This window comes from Colletes gigas, unplaced genomic scaffold (genome assembly GCF_013123115.1).
Source record: "Colletes gigas isolate AHSC1104 unplaced genomic scaffold, ASM1312311v1 Colletes_gigas_Sc00021, whole genome shotgun sequence".
In the NCBI taxonomy this organism is placed as follows: domain Eukaryota; kingdom Metazoa; phylum Arthropoda; class Insecta; order Hymenoptera; family Colletidae; genus Colletes; species Colletes gigas.
This window is the reverse complement of record NW_025106650.1, coordinates 2260679-2277594: the sequence shown is the minus strand read 5'-3', so window position 1 is coordinate 2277594 and position 16916 is coordinate 2260679.

Genomic DNA, 16916 nt, shown 5'->3' with positions numbered 1-16916 from the left:
TGAGAGACGAAACAAAACCTAAACCACACTTTCTATAAAACAAATTTCAATTAATCGTCAAGATAAATTAAACAAATATTTATGGCTCACGATCAATACTTTCAAAACCCATTCTTCCTCGTGAAACTCGATTGTCCATTATAATATCGAAATTGAAGGACGATCATTCCACTTAAAAAAAATTAAATATAACAATTTAATTATATATACGTTTCTGTACTGTTTCTACTGTTCTAGATTTTTGTAAAAAGCTCAAAGTTATATTTCCCCGCATGAGAATGAGAAGTAATTAAAAAATTTCAGAACCAGCATGAAATCCTCCATTATAATCCTTATCTCTACGACGTCGCCTCGAACAACTTGAAATCTCTTGTTTAACTTCCGTACGGTTTAAGGTCTGGACATGTTGGACTTCCCGATCCTAGAAACCGAAACTCGATCCTGAAGCACTGGTGAACTTTTTTCCGCACGCATTGTACTCGTGATCTCCGAACTTAGATCCCGGTACCATGAATTCCACCCTCGTTAACGTTCGCGTCAAAATTATTATACCAAACAATTTTAAAACGAAGTTTCTCAGCGTCTCGCACGAAGAAAAATACCGGATACCTTTCCAAAGCCGAGCTACGATGGCTAATCGCGAGGAACGTGGTGGAGGATCGAGGGTGGTTTTCAGTCTTTATGCACCCTTCTTGGGGTCGTCGATTCCTTATCAGGAATTTCTTCGACGAAAGTCTGCGAAACGACGTCAATGGCCGGGAAATGCAATAATCGAGGGTTAGGTCTGGTCGACGTATTAAACGGTAGTGGCTGGCGTTAATCTTATGCTAATGCGGGTTGTAAAATACGATTCGTCCGATAGGAGACGTTCCTGGTATTCTTAACCGCGTCGACATACCGTCGAAGTTCGCCTATTAACGTTTCCTCTATTCTCTCGAACAGGGAAGACTGCTAGAAACCCCCACTCCTCAATAGTAGCGGTATCCCTTCGTTTATGTCACTCAGAGAGACTTCATTTCGATCTTAAACTGATGGATATGACTTTTAAATAATTTCCCTGAAGCAGAGATAAATCTAACTATTTTAATATTTTGTTAATTTTTGCAAGGAATAAATAAACGAATTCATATATTCCTTTTAAAGTATACAAGGTAACACATATTTTTGTAAGTACGTATTTTAGTCAATTATTTTTTAATTAATGACTAAAAATATAAAAATATAAAGTAAAAATTAATCACTAAAATATATTTACTGTTCTATATACTTTAAAAAGAACATTGTATGTATTTTTAAACGATGCTTGTTACAACGTATTTTGAAGATTATAATTTAGCAAAATTTATTTCACTTTAATGTTGATATTGATAATATTCTATAAAAGGTGTCTGGTTAATTATTTTCTAAAAGCTTATTTGGTCTTAAACAAATAATAAAAATACAAACCTGATGTGCCACTATTAAAGTATATTTTAAGATATATTTATACGATGATTCTTCAAAATATATATTATTCGAGCAAATAAAATAAAATTGTTATTTTCCTTCCATATATTTGCCTTTAATCGCTTTTATATTCATAAATTATTTTTAATTACTTATAACATTGATTCAATTGCTTTCATATACGTTTATGAAAAGTATATTTGTGAGTATGTTTTGGACATTAAATACAAGTAAAATGTAAACGAAAATACTGGCGTGGTCTTATATTGCATTACAATATCGTGAATACGAAATATCGATATAATAATTGCGGAATCTACGTTCTTCCAAAATATTATTTCGGATAATGTATTGTTTTATTTCGTGGACACTTTATCTTTCAAACACAGCGATGTTATTCCTCTCCGCGATATAATTTTGTCCGAGTTATTGGAACAACGGAGCGATTCAGCGAAAGAGATTTTATATGAATACTTTATTATTATCACGATTATCGTATTTTTCGTCATTGTTCCGTATTCCGATTTTTTAATCGCGGTGTTCCTAAATTGAATTTAAATGAGGGATTCGTTATTTAACCGAGAATCATGAAAGGATATTTTCCAACCTGCGGCAATCGTTCGGATTAATTGTGATTATTTTACCCGGCATTTATTTTAATTATTACTTTATTTGCAACGCAATTTTAACAAATTTCCACCCTTTATTATAATATTTTTCTGTGTTAAAATTGAAAAAAGGAACAAACTTTCTACAAGAAAGTATTAAATTTTATTTTCCCTGAACCTAATAATTGGAGATATTGGTGAAAAAAACTAAATATATTCTCAATATCTAGTAAATGAACAGATTACTTTAAAGAAACCGATATTCGATACTATACAATTTTTATATAAGACACTTGCATATTATATTCCCATCTTTAATCTCGTCATCTCTATACTTCATTTCATAATTTCGTTTCATAAATTCAATATTTCAAAGACGATCCAAGTCACCAATAACGTTCAATATAATTAATTACCTCGGCAGAACTATTATTAATTTCTCCTCCGACTCGAATGTACGAAACGTACAAAGTTGGAAACTACATTCGCAGTTCTGCAATCGTATCAGATTGAAAATCGTTCATTCCCGACCCGAGTCGAAGTTTCGTAAAACCGGAAGTGATGGCGAATATCAATTTCTTAACGCGGTACAGGAAATTCCTGGCGCAATTAGGTCAGAAACGCGACGGTTTCCTTCGCGGTACTAATGGCGGCTGAAAGTATCTGGAAAATGCAGTTCAATTTATAATCGCGCGAGTCGCTAAGCTTTTTTAAATACGTTTTACGGCGGTGGTTTTCCACCGTTTAGCGTTTCATTTGTGCCTCTCCAGACGCCGCGTAATTCTCATCGCGGAATTCAATTTGCAACTTTTACGAGTGAGGACTCGCGTTCGTCGTAAAATACGTCGCAGTTTTTATTTATAATGGCAAGTCGAAAGTAAAGCATTCGGCATTGTGCTCCACGCGAAACCGAGCTCCTTTTAATGCCCACTTTCGTTTAATGCGAATCGTGTCTTTTTGTTCGTACCGCGCATTCTTACCATTCCTCTTTTCTTCCACCTTCTGCTTCCATATTCGTTCCGCAAAAAGACTATTCGAACTTATTTAGCTCAATTTATGTGTTACGATTGCGCATACAGACCATCGAATATTCTTTACGTCCATTCGATGCACGAGAACTCTTCGAAAGGAAAGCAAAAAATTATAATTTGGAAATGCAAGTTTTCGTGAGACTCAAATTATTTTTCCTCGAAAACTGATAATTATTTTCTATAGAGGGAGTTCGACTACCCCTGAGAAAAAATTTTAATGGGGGATTCTGATGGCCAAATTAAGACGAAAATCAAGAATACCAATTTGTTGATGGAGGCTTCGTTAAAAAGTTATTAACAATTAAATTCAAAAATTTCAAATCGTTCTGGAAAAATTATTTTTGGTTGCAGGTGTCAATTATAAATATTTTTGGTCAACAGATATACCCCCGAGATCGTACTCGCTTTTAAGAAAAAAATTCCTTACCGAAAATATAATGTCTGACCATACATTGATATGTTTCCCTGAAATTGCATGTATATGTTTAACACATCATAACTTCTGAACGTATTGGAGGATTTTAATGTTTCAAAAGGCAAACGACGCGTATTTTAGCGAACAATATATAGAAATCGTAAGAATATTTAAAAAGTTGTTCCTTAACCACGAAAACTGAGAAAACCCCCCTAAAAATGGTCCAATCTTCAAACGTTCATAACTTCTACAATAGTGAACGTATCTCAATGAAATTTAATACGGAAGTGAAGCTCATGGATACCTACAAAAGAGTACTAAACAAAATTACCGTAGGACGTCAAACAAATATATTAAACATGAAAAACGAATTTTTAAGAAAAATCGATAGGTGCCTAAATTTTCCGGCGAAAAAAGAATTTCAAATCTTTCTAATAAAATTATTTTCTGTTGTGGAGGTTAATTAGAATCATTTTTGGTAAATAGACATACCCCCGAGATCCTACGCAGTTTCGAGAAAAAAATTTCAGTGAAAAAAAAATTTTAAATCGTTTTGGAAAAATTATTTTCGGTTGCAAGGGTCAATTACAATCATTTTTGGTGAATAGACATATCCACGAAATTCTACCCACTTTCTAGAAAAAAATTCGAGAAGGTGTGAAATTTTTCAACGGGGGAAAAAATTTAATATCGTTTTGGAAAAATTATTTTCGGTTGCGGGGGTCAATTACAATAATTTTTGGTGAATAGACATACCCCTGAAATCCTGCGCATTTTCGAGAAAAATTTCAGTATGGGCGAAACTTTAAACGTTAATAACTTTTTAACAAAGCCTCCATCAACACATTGATATTCTTGATTTTCGTCTTATTTTGGCATTTAGAATCCTCCATTAAAATTTTTCTCAAGGAAAATATAGAAGTAGGTGATACCTAGAAGGATTACAAAAATTGAAATAAAATTATATTTATTGCCTAGAACAGTCCAGAGTAAAAAAACGAGAAAATTATTGCTCGATACTTTTTGCATTCGTGATGTATCACGATTGTGCATAGAAAATAGTCCATTGAAAATCGTGAACGCTTTAATACGATTAAAAAATTGCCGTTAACACGAACATCCACGCCTCGTGCCAGAAAACAATTCGAACGAAAAACTGTAAACATTAAAATATTTATCGAGAACACACTCGCGATGAACGTGTGAAATGGTCGAGCACTCGATAACGCAAACACGATTCACCGACACTTCTAAAGTCCATAGTGCAGTGTACCGGCCATTTATACTGCATTTCATTTACATGGTCTTATTATGTGGAGTGAGCTCTCGATCGAGCCCCTCGATCACATCAATCACGCGTCATTATTGACCCTGTTCCAATCAGCTGAAAATAAATGTGGCAAACAGTCGAATCAAACGATAGGGATCGTAAGTTGTCTCGAGAGGAGCCGAAGAATCTGTTAAACAGACGCTTCTGAAACGGTCTTTCGAACATTATTCCGCTCGACTAACTCCTGATAGCCCATTAAAAGATACGAATCGAGTTTCACTCTTCGATTTCGCTATTCAATCAACGGAAACTACTTGGGTTAATGAAATTGTAGCATTCTTTATTGTTATGTCTCTTTCCCAAAGTGTGCATGGTTGAGCTTCGAAATAAATAAATTACTTTGCGCTGGCCAACTCGACCGTGTTGCACTGTTTCTGTCTATTAGATTCTCCACAGGATCCAAGCAATTTGAACCGTGTAAATGCACGTGAATATTTTCTCGAGGAGCTCGTCGCTATTACGAACGATTTATGAATGAATATCTCACTGCTAGGCGCGAGCCTCGAGACGTTCCAGTGTACATATACATCGCCTGGAATTTAAGATTCTTGCGGTGTAAATTAGGTTACTCCAGGGTTTTCCTTCGGATTTGACGGGGAAATTAAGAACCGGGGGAAAAAATTCGCTTCTCGAAACGTCGGCCCCGAGTGGCACTCGTCGCAAATTTGTTTCACTCAAATCGACGAGGTCGAATAAATTACTCCAGATATATAATTTAAAAGAGAAAAAAAATAGAAGATTTAATGTGGGTTCGAAAGCAACGTTTAAAAATTGTTAAAATTATGTTAGACATTTAAACCAATCTAATCCAAACAGTAAACACTAAATAACCAATTCCTGATACATTGTAAATTATACTCTAACTTCCAAACATTCTTTTCATCCATTTTCATTAAAGATACACTAAAATGGCAAATTAATTAAAAACTTTCTCACGCCTGCCAGCGAGAAATCCATAATGTAAGGAAAGCTTAGTTCCCTTTTTTATAATACACTCCTTCTTTTCTCAGAATTAAAAACTTCTAGGAAATATGCAAGGCTGTCTACTCGAATACCATTTTTTCCAATTATCATTTTCCTCGGTAGTTCCAAACTTAAAAACTTTGATAATTTGACTTTGATCTTTTTAAAAAACGACCACCCGAACCTCCACTAATTTTTTATCTAGAAAATTCCTGAACTCGAGGCACGAGAACGATTTCCACGCGTGTGTTTATTTTCCTACCGTTGGATTGATCTTCTGGGAGACATCGACGTCTCGTTCGCGCATGCAAAGCCGTAAATCGGCCCGAGCGGAGAGAGAAAATATTCGTTTCGCTGGGAACTGGTCTCGTAACGCTCGTAATCATCGATCTACCCGGTAGAACTAATTTCTTTACGGGCAGAGACCAAGTAAGAATTACGAAGTACGGGTTCAAGGGTAGATTTAATGACTCGGAGTTAATGGCTCGATGAAAAGTGCCAAGAGTGTCGATTACTTTCGGCAACTCGCCAGAAAATATTTTAATAGCTTTCGTTGGGAGTTCAGGATCCCGTTGGATTCACTCTAACGTGCCCGCCTACGCGATGGCTGGCAGCAAAAATGCTAATCACTCCCCGCGAACCGTTTAATTGCACGTCAGGCTTGGATCCGCCGTTGAATTCTGAAGATGCTCGCTGGCTTGTACAATTAAACCGTCAGCGATGTAACTCATGGTTCGTTACGAACGATATTTGACCTAATTTCCGTACGATATTCCGTGAATCAAACGCTTGGGATATTTAATTAGCGACTCTAAATCGTAAGCAGCCGCAGGCGTGTGCTCAGAGCACTGCTGTAACACGGTTTCCCTGTAACACGCATCGTACAGCACGAACGTTTCAATCACAGTGCTTTTCGTCGGTGCAGGCAGGATAAATGAAAGCAATGCATCAGCGTTTAAAGGAAACATTTATGTTAAGATCGATGGTAATAAATCGTTTGATCCTCGAGCAATGAGGAACATTGATGAGACCAACCTGTATTGTGGACATCTGATAATAAAGTTTGGATGGTTAGAAATATTTTTAAAGATTGGTTTTATGATTGTTTCGACCCATCTATAGGGAAACTTATACGAACAAATTTGAGTTTCAAAGTTTAATAAAATAAAATAAATTAGAATATTTTTCTTATAATAAAATAGCAGATTCTACAGAAAGAGAGTTAAAATCGATTTTAACACTAGAACTACCGACAATTATAGTGTGTTTATTTGTACCAAAGAAATTGAAACGATAGATACGCGATGAAATATATAATGCAATGGAAATAAGTGTTTATATATTCTCTTATAAAGAATTGCAATAAATTTTCAAAAATTCAGTCAATTCAATAAATTTTTTACAAGTTTTATTAGCAATTACGAATGGGTCATTTTGACTGGTTTGGTAGTTCTAGTGTTAAAGATGTGATTTATTCGCTGTTAAACTGTTCTCTGGATCGTTGGATTGGTACACGAAAATCAAGGATAGGGAAATGCATCATAAACAAGGGTTCGTGCGTGAAAACGATCGCTCCAGTCATGGTTGGTAACATTTTGAACTCATGCCAAACGTTTTTCGACATGGCCTCTTCATGGCAGAAGTTTTAGTAGAGTTTCACACCGGTGAGCATTATTGTCTCCTAAACGCCATTTTATGGTCATTGTACTAATACAGACATTCTGTTTTGATGGGATTCTTGCGCGATATCGATCTATATTTACTTCGAAACAGCCTAATAATCAGTCAATTTAAACGAGCTTCGATCATACAGACTGTCAACAATTATCTATTTAAATCGTGTAAATTCCTAACAAAGTCTTTCGACTAGTGGATATAAAAAAATATCTGGACGTTTCGACCCCTCTATGGGTTCTTCTTAAAGTGTCAAAAACTTTTAATCTACAAACATCAAATCATCTTATAAATATCCAAATATTAGCTCTAGGTAGTTTTATCTTAAGCAAATTTATTTCTCACCGACCCTTAACGATCTTCAAATATACTCCTACTCTCCAGAAATTTTCGTTACAAGCTATGTAAGCCCTGAATTATGAATTTACCTGAACGAACAAAGAAAGTTGAATATTCATAATTGACATTTTTAAAAGTTTCGACACTTTTATTTTCAAGGAATCCAGTATTCTGCTGAAACTTGAGGATTTACTGGTCCTGGGAAATTTTGTACTATTCCAAATTGCTTGTCGCACGTGTCTGCGGCGTCCACGTGTGAAGGGTTGCCGTTTCACGGGGAAGAATTGAGATTTCCTTGATAGCTGGTATGTTTACCCCGCGTAATTAAACTTACGACATTCGATTATCGTCCTTCACTCGGCCAGTGTGCATCCCTCCGCTTTAAGCGAAGTTTATGGATGGCGAGCAAATACGTAACTGGATGTGCCGTTTCCACTGATTAACGGTTATCCTTTCAGTAAATTAACGACCCAAGCTGGCATTTAATAGGAAAGCATTTAACAGGAAAGCTCAAACTAACGAGATTTGATAGGTGTTGCGCGCTATCCGTTACGATGCTTTATTGCAACCCTTAGTCGCCTAATCGACCTCCTTTCGCAAGTAACACCGTTACCTCTTTTTTTATCGCATCGAGACGAAGGGCCAAACCAAGTCGTTGCAATTTTATTTCGAATTTTTTACACGATAGAATGAAACAAATAAATCACATTTAGTCTTGTGACTATCCTAGCAGTATGATCAGACTGCTGAAAATTTGTTTCACAAGAAATTTTCGCTGTTTACGTACATGGAGACACGATTAATGCAATTAATAGGAAATTACGAAGTTACGCGCCAGTGTCTGATGTTATTTTCCCAGGTTTTTGCAAATTTCTCGATTCGAAAATATCGCGAACAGCGCAAAAATAGCTCGGTACTGCGTTCAATAAAAATGGTACGTGCTTGGCGAGTTCATTAAAGTCGTAAAGGGCACGAGATACCTCGTTAAATGGAGTTAATCAAAGTTTTCGTTGAACCAGTAGAAGCAAAACCGTGTAATGAGAGCATTAATTAAATTTTACATTCGAAGCTTATCAGGGGCATACCTATTCATACCGGAGCATCGATGGATCGTAATCGTAACGGTAGTCGAAGATGGTGCATAATGCATGATCCATTAAGTCGATGCTCGTCGCGTTGATCAAATTATGCGTCTCGCGCCATTGGGAACTTACAGAACTTGGTTGCAGCAAATATTGATACTCCTTTGCTCGATGTGGAACGCGTAACGCGTGCACTCGCGGGCTCGGTTGAAATTTAACGTAACGGAAACCCTACGATTCCAAGGGCTTGATTAATGTTCATAAATTACTGTTTAATATTTGCTCTGGAATGCGTTCATTTGTATTTCATTGGAACGAAATTGTTCATTTTCTCGATGAATTGTTACTGGAATTCTTCTAGATGGAGTTTAGGGTTGAATGGATATAAAAATAGTTGGAAGAATGTTTATGTAAAGGACGATCTTTGATATTTGTAGAAATTCTCAGCAAATATTTGGTCTTCCTTTGCTATGCTGTGTATTTGAATTCTCAATAGTAAAGATGGGATTAATATGGAAATTTCAGCTAATAGTAATTTTATAAACATTCGTATTTCGATATTGTGTTTCCTATCTGAATCGAATGAGTCAGATGGTTTCAAAATTAAATTATGAAGGGCTTGGATTTTTTGGAAACAATCAATTTTATTTCTTTACACGAATTTCGAATTTTGTTACCCCAAAGAATACATTTTAGCAATTGTATTTATCTGTGAAAAGTTTCCACACAAACCCTCGTATAACAAATAACATAGTGCTTTTTATATTTCTAAAATTGCTAACCATTTCGATTTTCTCTGATTTTATTAACCTCTGCTTAGAAACTAAAAGAAACTTTATTTTCACGGAATCTTCTCACTGGATTCTATGTAATTTTGCAAATATTTTACGTGACCGTGCCAACTTCTTTCCCATATATCTGTTCGTTCCTTTGATCCCAGAATTCCCTCAGACGATCTTCTACACCTTTGATACTATATTCGACCCCCACTCGACACATGGTCTTGTATGCATAATACTCAACAAGAATAAATAAGCTGACCTCGAAATAATAGAAGCACGCCCATCCAATTTCCGTAGACGAACAGATATGTTGCTTCTAGTCAAGAAATAATGTTACTCAAACACTTTGGATCCTTTTCCCAGCCGAATTAGATAGTCGTTTCTCATGCTCGCCACCAGAGGGGTCGCGCTCTCACAAGCGCTCGACCGACACCTCGGTTGCTATATATACAATCCTCGACCGACTTCCCAATATCCTCCAGCTCTACTATATCTACAGGCAGTCCTATCTTCTAGCATATTTCCCTGCTACTTGAAAAACAGCACATATCATACCCTTTCCCAAACCAAAGAAATCCCGCCTAAATCCAAATAACTATAGACCCATCAGCTTAATGAGCATACTTGGTAAAATCTTGGAAAAAATAGTACTCTCTCAAGTCATCACTAGACTGCGGATCTTGATGAAAATTCACATTTTTATTAATAAAATTAATGAAACGGAAGCTTCGCAGAAGGCTGTCTCAACCCCTAAATATAATAATTCGTATCTTACTTTAAGTATTTCTTATATTTTTGCATATTAAATGCATTCTGTAGTTTTCTGAGGATTAAAATTTCCCATAAATGCATAAACATCCGCAGTCTAGTCATCACATATCTCCAATCCAACAACATCATTATACACGAGCAATTTGGCTTTCGGGTCAAACATTCCACCATCCAACAAGCACTAAGGCTCGAGGAGGGCATTGCCCTGGAGGTGAATAAGAACCGTTCGGTGGTCCTAGTACTCCTAGACCTCCAGAAGGTCTTCGACACCGTCTGGTACAGTGGCCTCCTTCTTAAACTCCAACAAATCAACCTCAACCCACACCTAATCAAAATAGTTTACAGCTACCTCTCAGACAGATACATTACAGTCTCACACAACGGTTCCCACTCCTCCCCCAGACTACTACATACTGGGGTACCGCAGGGATCAGTCCTGGAACCCATCTTATTCAATATATTCATAAACGACATCCCCAAAAATCCCAACACCAAACTAGCCCTCTACGCAGACGACACCGCAGTATACTCCTCCTCGTGGAAAATAAACCAAGCTATCAAATACACTCAAAACCACCTCGATCACATCTTACAATTCACTTCCACTTGGAAGCTGACAATAAACCCCACAAAAACAGAAGCTACTATCTTCACCCCCAAAAGACTCCACAACCCTGACACTCTCACAATAGATAACCACCCCATTAACTGGTCCACTAAAGTTAAATATCTGGGCATATAGTTCGATAATAAGCTAAAATGGCAACACAACTCCAAAGATAGGGCTTGCAAAGGCATCGGAGCATTCCGCACTCTATACCCACTCCTAGCACGAAATGGTCCACTTCCCACAGAACGAAAAATCCGGCTCTACAAAACCTATATCCGCCCCATCCTCACATACGGCGCTCCAGTATGGTGCATCTTAGCACCATCACATATATCCAGAATCCAAATTGTACAAAACTAATACCTCCGCGTCATCCTAAATAAAACGTGCTATCACACAATCGCTTCGTTGCGTGAGGAAGCAAAAATCGAGTATATCCGCGAGCATGTCATGAAGCTGGCCGCCGCAGCTCAAGTTACTAACTAGGGAATTACGACCCCGAAGATACACCATTAAAGATCCGAATACAAACTCCCAGACTAATCATCAACTAACCGTCCACAGCACCACACTCATCGCATGATGCATGTAAACGAGGTTTTTGAAACTTTTCCCTCGAGCCCTAACCCAAGGAAAACCACAATAACACATCCTCATAAACATTACAGACACTAACAAACATTTTAAGTGCAGGTTATAGAGCGTCAGCCCAAGGTACTGCAGAGGAAACAGGAGAACGAGATAAAAAAAAAAAACTTCCCAATATCCCAGTCGTCTATCGCAGGGCCTGTTAGAAAGCCTTACTGATGAGCCCACTAGCAGGCCTAGACGAAACGCGCCCCTTCCTTTCCTTTTCTGTCCTCCTACGATTCTCACGAGATCCTAAAGGCGTGATTCCACTGAGGCAACATGTAGCATGCGGCAATGACGCATGCGACGAAACACAATTTTATTAAGGCAACATTTAGGCAACATGTCGCATGCGATTACGACGCATGCAACATGAAATCGACGTTATGTAGACACTTGACATGTGTATTTGCTACACATTCATTTGTTTCCTTTCCGAAATAAAGAAACGCGGGATTATTTGATATTGTTTTGTGGAATCGACAAGATTGAACATGTCGAGCAATGTCATCTGTTAATGACAAGTAGCATGCTACAGGTCGCATAGTGTTACCGAACGACATGTGGCATGTTACAAGTCGCATAGTGTTGCCTCAGTGGAATCATACCTTTACAGCAGCGACGCAGCGCCACAACACTTTGTTCCCTCGCGAAATAATCGCTCCAAGCTCGCTGGAAGTGATTACGCCGCGCAGGTGTGAAATATGCAAATGCACAGGAGAAGAAGAAGATCGTGGACGTCGAGGGGGGCGGCAATTCCAGCAATCTCGCGTGTCTCGCGCTGGCAAATTGGAATTATCGGTCGTTGTATAGGACGGACAAAATTTGTTGCTGCACACCGGACACCGGGTCGGCTGGCTACACCTGCTCGGCCGCCGATAAGATTATTTACAATGCGCTCGAAATCGTATTACACGCGCCTGTGCGCGGAAATTGGCGCTAGGACGAGCGCCCTAGATCCTAAAGAGACTGGAAATCGATTCGATTCGTTTAAGGGAACGCGCAGAAATACCATTTACCGGCTATCGTTTCCCCTTGGTTCGGATCTGGCCGGAAAATTAATTACTCGCCGTAGGTTTCATCGGCGAGAAATAAAAATCCCGGTCTTCCGCCGAGAATGCAAACAAACGTTAATAAGATGGGAGGAACGACTAAATACTTTAATATATCGATCAGATCGTTCCTCACAAACGAATTTTCTGATAATCAACCAATAGAACGAAACGTGACCGAAAAAATAAACTTCCATTACATTCATATACGTTTTCTTGGGTGGCTTTGCGAGTGAATTATTTAAAATATATAATTGAAGTAGGGATATTAAATATGTGTGTATGTGGGATAAAGGAATTTGTTTGTTATTATTATAATTTAAAGGGATTATAGATGGAAAACAAGATTTCACAATATTACTGTCACTATTTGCTTTCTAAGTTGTAATAGTAAATAACTGGTCAGACGCAGTAGTCCCGAATGAATTTGCAAGTGAATTATTTAAAATATTATATGGGTTAATGAAATTTGTTTATTATTATTATATTTTGAGGGTATTATCGATGGAAAAGGGGATTACGTAATGTTATTGTCACTGTTTGTGTCAGGTTAAGTAGAAACAGTAAATAATTGATCAGACACTGTAGTTTCGAGTGAATTATTTAAAATATTATATTGGATAATGGAATCTGTTTGCTATTGTTATAATTTAAAGATACTATCGATGGAAAGAGGATTGCATAATGTTACTGTCGCTATTTGTGTCAGTTTAAGTAGAAACAATAAATAATTTCGATAAACGGTTCGATCATACGAATTCCTGGCATATATTAAGTACATTCGTTACGACGTTATTATTTCAGTACCGTATATCTTAACAAAACGAATAAAATTGTTCATTGCTCACCCAAGAAAAAGTTGCCTACGAAAGCTTTAATTAGTCTAATTACGAATTGAAATTTGGTTTATTTCTTCCCTTTACGACTAATCTCACTGCTTTCCAGATTATCCGTGAAATAATTCCACGATCTAAACTTTTTAACGAGAAGACGAACAACGCAGATTGGCGTGCTCGATAATCCGGAACATTCAGAACTGGTTGATTGGCTGCTTTGTCGGGTTTAAAATGTTTCGTTCGAATTTGTTCGGATTTACGTTCTATCGTGGATTCGTTTAGAAATTAATGTTCTTCGATTTGTAAGGAACAAACCTCCAACGTCGCGGCCACCGAACGCTCGAACAACGCCGTGAAACGGACGGGACGAGATTACGACGATGTCTCAAGAGTAATTTATCAAACGCGGTTATGTACCGAACTTCCAAAGATGTACACCGGGTTAACCGATCATCGATTTCCAGTATCTTATCGCGCAAACATTTCCAACCGCATCGCCCGACTCCGGTTTCAATTGCATCTTTGTTCCGTCGAGATTAATAATTAACTTCGTCAATTAGTTCTAGCTCCGCGCGACTTGGGATCAATTACAACGTGATATTCCAGTAGCTCACCTCTGTATCCTCGAGTTTTGCCTGTCTCACGTACCACGAGTTTAGAAATTCGATTTGGGGAACCGCAATCGACGAACTAATTGGTTCCCTCGACCGTGCCGTCAATGGGCACCCACGGCGAATTTTGATAACAATTACTAGAATGGGAAATAATGTACGGGTTCAGGGGTGCAAAAACCGAAATCTACCGGCAACAAGAACGAACGAACATAAATTTCTACCTCGAGGTTTCCATTGTAGATTCTAGCTCATAAAGGCGACCATTGGAACCGTAGCACGATCATTATATAAAAATAAAATTTTTCGAAGGGATGAAGAAGAGTTACTTGATTCAATAATAATTAAAATAAAATAGATCGCGTACTAAAAGAACATAAACGGACAAAAAGAAATCTTTAAACTTGTACACTTCCCTGACGAAGACGTCGAATAAAATATGATTTATTTCGCCAAATTCGTCAATTTTCCTTTGCGTTTTGTAGTTGCAAGATGGCGATAGCTGAAGAAAGGGCGCATTAATGTCGCAGGAGCTCGCGTCGTGCTGCCGTCGATTATCTAAATTGAAAGCGACGCTCGTATTAGCATGGAAATTCAATCTACGAAGTACATCGTAAAGTACAATAACTTCTTGTACAGTTACCGGGTAACGTTAACCATAGGTGGTATATTAAAGGGACGCGTCCCTGAAGTATTTATTTTCAAGATCGCGATTACAATTTTCAATTTCGGCGGCGCCATTGTTGTCGCGTGTTTCCCTAAACGAGAAACATCACGGCCGTTTCAGCCGTGCTACGAATAGAGAAAATCATAAAACCGGATCAGCCAGTTGTTTACGTGTTTATACTTGCCGACGCGGAACCGTCGAAACAGATGTCGATGGAAATAAAAATCCTTGCTTCCCGAAGTTCGTAATATCCAAAGGCTCGAGAGGCTCCGACGTGAAAAATAACATCGTTTTATTGCGACTGAACGCGCACAGAAAAGTCGTGGATTTTACATGAAAGTATAAAGGATCTCTCCGCCCCTCGTCCCTCCCTCACCATTCAACACCAGTATCATCGTACACAGTGTTCCATAAAATTGGATCATCCTCCCGGGGACGAATTCGACACACAATAATAAAGAAGATTAAACGAACGTTTATTCTTTTCAACCTTGTGCTCAACATAGAGCCACTTTACTGTTGTAAAAGAAAACAGATATCCAGATATTCAATAATTCTTTCTCTTCGTAACAAAAAATCGACAGTTAATCTGTTGCACACAATATGCCTGTGATTCACTGTTCCTTCGTTTTGTTAATCGAGTCGTAAGGTACCTCGAAGCTTCTACGGATTTGAAACAAAAATAAAATTGATCCGAAGAAATTACAGCAGATAATGGAAAATTCGAAAGATCCGCATACTCGGGGGCGATCGAGTTTCGTTTACAGAGAATAAAAGCAAGATCTCATTGAATCCTCGAAGAAACATAGCGGAATCGGTTCTCCAGAGCCTGGATCACGATTATTTCTACGGAAGAAACTTACTTTGCATTCTCGATTTATTTTCGCGCAAGAAATCCCCCAGGGTTGTCAGATCTATTTATATTTTAACGAAATTAATGGACAGTATGACAGCACGCTTCCCCGTCATAATTTATTTAAGAAGAAACGAACGGTGCCGCCTAATGCGTGAAAAGCTCGACGCTAGATCATTCATCATCTAGAATATACCACCATTTTGTGAAGTTTTCGATACGACAAGCAGCTCGTTTTCTCGGTATTTTATTCATTTTTTTTTTTAAACCGAGCCGTTCACTTTCGACGAATGCTAATTTAATTTAGGTTCTACTGACGTAGATGTATTATTTAATAATAATTAGCAACCGCGAATATTGCTCTTGCAATCTATATTTATATTCGTTGACGTCAACACATTTTCCATCAGTTTTGTCAATAAATACTAAATATTTGAATTTAATAATTCCAGTTAATAAACAATGCTAACGTTGGTTAATGGTTATCATTAATATTATATTCTAAATTGTAAGGATGGTCGAAAACGGGATAGGGCAGAAAGCGTATACAAAAATGCGAAGAGCTACTGAGGACGGTTATCTTTTATTTCAACTGCCCCTTGCCGCGGGCCTAGCTCGACTGACTCCTCTTTTCTCAATTTGGAAAAACGGGACCCACCGCTAGGGTGGGCCATGTGCAATCCGACGGAGCGCTTTCCCTAACCTTGGCGATTACGGGTCTCGCTCAGGCTAACAAGTGCCATAAACCAACGGTCAGGGAGGTCCTTGGTGCCGTACGCGCTCTTGTATCTTACAAAATATTTTGTTATTCTGTTCGGTGGTAAACCAAATTATATTATCAAAATAATCCCCGACTCCGACTACTATATTTTATATTATTTTTATTCCCTGAATTTACTGCTTTTGAAGTTCGTAAGTTCTTAGTAAAAGGTACTATGTTTAATAATACGCTCAGATACACTACAATTTTGATTGTCAATTTGGGTAGAAATTGTTACGAAACAGGAAGAAACAGGAAGTAAGTTGAAATATAGTGGGGACGGTTTTTGGCAACGCTTTCCCTATATTTCAACCGAGTGCTAACAGTTGTTTCTTGCGGTTGAATATCGCCATTATGTTTTTTCCATTTGAGGGGAAAAGAATAATGTGCTAGCAGGAACACGGATGTCTGGGGCCGTAAGTGAAGCGCGAAAGGAAACGCCGATACAAAGAACGA